The 3,122-nt window shown below is 51.4% G+C and overlaps 1 pseudogene across 1 annotated transcript; it reads right to left on the bottom strand.

The window, feature by feature from the left end:
• Positions 1–1,363: 1,363 nt before the first annotated feature.
• Positions 1,364–2,319, bottom strand: LOC309891567 (olfactory receptor 14A16-like; annotated as a pseudogene). The gene has a single exon. The product of its transcript is annotated as an olfactory receptor 14A16-like (transcript).
• Between the last annotated feature and the right edge of the window lie 803 nt (positions 2,320–3,122).

The following is a 3,122-nucleotide window of genomic DNA, read 5'->3' as shown; positions in this document are numbered from 1 at the left end:
ACTTGTTTGGGCAGGAAAGCCCAGCCTTCAGAATGTGAACTTGGGTAATTCCATTTTCTTAGAGATGCTATGAGAGAGTCTTCACTGACTCACTCACATTGTTAAATGCACATTTATGCAGCCTCCATATGGGACAGAACCGGTTCATTCATTTATAGAAGTGGGGGGAATAAAAACATTTATGGAGGAATGCAAAGGGCAAAAACAGACTGTGGTGGTTCCACTCTAGTGGGCAGCTGAGCTCCACCACAACTGTTCCCTCACTCCCCCTCCTCAAAGAGGAATGTGGAGAAACTACGAGGAAAAGGGCTCAAAGGTTGAGATAAGGACAAGGAGATCATGCACTAATGATTGTGATGGGCAAAACAGACTTGACATAGGGAGACAGTAAGATTTATTGTTTGTTACTAACAAGCTAGAGAAGTGAGAAACAAAGGAAAGAAACCAAAAGCACCTTCTCCTCCCTCATCCACCCTCTTCCACCTCCTCCCCCCTAGTGGGGCAGGGGAACAGGGGAATGGGGGTTATGGTCAGTCTACAGTGCTTCTTTGCTGCTCCTTCTCGGTCACTCTCATCCCCTGTGCTGTGGGGTCTCTCCCATGGGATGCAGTCCTTGATAAACTGATCTGGCGTGGGCTCCCCACAGGCAGAAGCTCTTCAAGAACTGCTCCAGATACGGATCTGTACCACAGAGTCCATCCCTCGGGAGAAAACTGCTCCAACCTGGGTCCCCCACCGGCAGCAGCTCCTGCCAAATGACCTGCTCCTGCATGGGCTTCTCTCCATGGGCTACAGGTCTGGCCTGGAATCTGCTCCAGCAGGGGTCTTCTACAGGCCACAGCCTCCGTTGGTGCAGGTCCACCTGCTCCACCGTGGTCTCCTCCATGGGCTGCAGCGTGGAACCCTGCTCCACCGTGGTACTCCATAGGCTGCAGGGGGACAGCCTGCTTCACCATGGGCCTCACCACAGACCGCAGGGGACTTCTGCTCCGGTGCCTGGAGCACCTCTCCCCCTCCTTTTTCATTGACCTTGGTGCCTACAAGGCTGTTCCTAACTCCTCTCACTCTCCCAGCTGCTGTGTATTGCAGCTTTTTTTTTTTTTTTTCCCTATCTTAAATATGCTCTCACAGAGGTGCAAAACAACATCACTTATCGGCTCGGCTCTGGTCAGCAGTGGGGCCCATACCAAACATTGGGCAACTTCTAGATCCTTGTCACAGAAGCCACCCCTGTGGTCTACTGCCACCAAAACCTTGCCACGTAAACCCACTACACAGATATAATGAGAAAAAGAACAAAAAGTATATAATAATAAGAAGAATGACCAAAACACAAGCCTGGAAGGGGATGTACTGAGATTCATCACTGGAGAGTGAAGGGATCTTTATGAGTACTGTACAACCTCCCCAAAATCAGTTTCCTAACTGCATCCTTGAGATCCTTGTTCCTCATGCTGTAGATGAGGGGGTTCACTGCTGGAGGCACCACTGAATACAGAACTGCCAGCAAAAGATCAAGGAAAGGGGAAGAGATAGAGGAAGGCTTCAGGTAGGCAAATGTGGCAGTGCTTATGAACAGTGAGACCACGGCCAGGTGAGGGAGGCATGTGGAAAAGGCTTTGTGCCTGCCCTGCTCTGAGGGCATCCTCAGCACTGCCCTGAAGATCTGCACATAGGACAACACAATGAAAACAAAACACCCAAATAATATACAGGCACTAACCACAAGAAGCCCAATTTCCTGGAGGGAGGCATCTGAGCAGGAGAGCTTGAGGATCTGGGGAATTTCACAGAAGAACTGGTTTAGGGCATTGCCTTGGCAGAATGAAAGGGAAAATGTATTGGCAGTGTGCAGCACAGCATAGAGAAAAGTAATGCCCCAGGCAGCTGCTGCCATGTTGACACAAGTTCTGCTGTCCATTACTGTCCCTTAGTGCAGGGGTTTGCAGACGGCAATGTAGCGGTCATAAGTCATGATGGTGAGGAGAGAAAACTCTGCTGTGAGAAAGAGAGCAAACAAAAAGAACTGGGTGGCACAACCTGCATAGGAAATGGCCCTGGTGTCCCACAGGGAATTGGCCATGGCTTTGGGAACAGTGGTGGAGATGGAGCCCAGGTCAAGGAGGGCAAGGTTGAGGAGGAAGAAGTACAGGGGGTGTGGAGGTGGTTGTCACAGGCTATGGCAGTGAGGATGAGGCCGTTGCCCAGGAGGGCAGTCAGGTAGATGCCCAGGAAGAGCCCGAAGTGCAGGAGCTGCAGCTCGCATGTGTCTGCGAATGGCAGGAGGAGGAACTCTGTGGGGAAGCTGCTGTTGGACATTTTCTGCCTCAGAACATGGTTGCCTGTCCATGGAGGAAAAAACAGAGAAAAGTTAGGCTAACTTCCCTGAGCAACCCACCTGCTTCTCTAAAAGAAATCACTGTCCCCAGAGCTGAATGAGGAATATGTGAGCTCATTCTCCTACCCTCCCTACTCAATGACACCATACCTATCATTTTAAAATGAAGCTTGGGCAGTTTTTTCCCAAGAAGACACCCTCAGGGCAAGGCCTTGCCAGTCCATGTCAGAACAGAAACTTACACCCACCTGCACCCCAGACAAAGAGAGTGGGAGAACCACACACACGTTTAGAAATAAGAAAGAACGTTGCAGTGGTCCAACCTGCTGACAGTCAGAAAGGCAGATGGGCATGCAGGGAAGCCTTTAGTTTACCAAGCTTGCATGCCACCTAGAGAAGTGACACTGCAGGGCAAGTACTCGTATAATACTGATAACTGCATATCACCTTGCAGGACACACTCTCCTCTCCTCTTCTGGAGGTCCAGCTGAGGAGGAGGTGGCTCATACCCTAAAGCCCCTGAGGGCAGAGGCTGTGCTGGGTGTCAGAGGAGAGCAGGGGGTTGCTGCAGAGAAAGTGCCCGCACTGCAGGCCCACACTGCAGGGAGTGCCTGAATCCCCTCTCCCTTGGAGCTTCAGGCAGTTCTCTCTCTCCTCCCTGCCCCTGCCTCGAGCTGTCCCTGCTGGGATCTTCTTCCCTGTCCCCATATCTCCTCTGTGCCATTGCTCGCAGACCCATCCCATCCACAGTGTACTCACATCTGCCTTGTAGACACCCCCAGTC

This window comes from Aythya marila (genome assembly GCF_965140915.1).
Source record: "Aythya marila genome assembly, contig: HAP1_HAP1_SCAFFOLD_158, whole genome shotgun sequence".
In the NCBI taxonomy this organism is placed as follows: domain Eukaryota; kingdom Metazoa; phylum Chordata; class Aves; order Anseriformes; family Anatidae; genus Aythya; species Aythya marila.
This window is presented reverse-complemented; position numbering and strand designations above follow the sequence as displayed.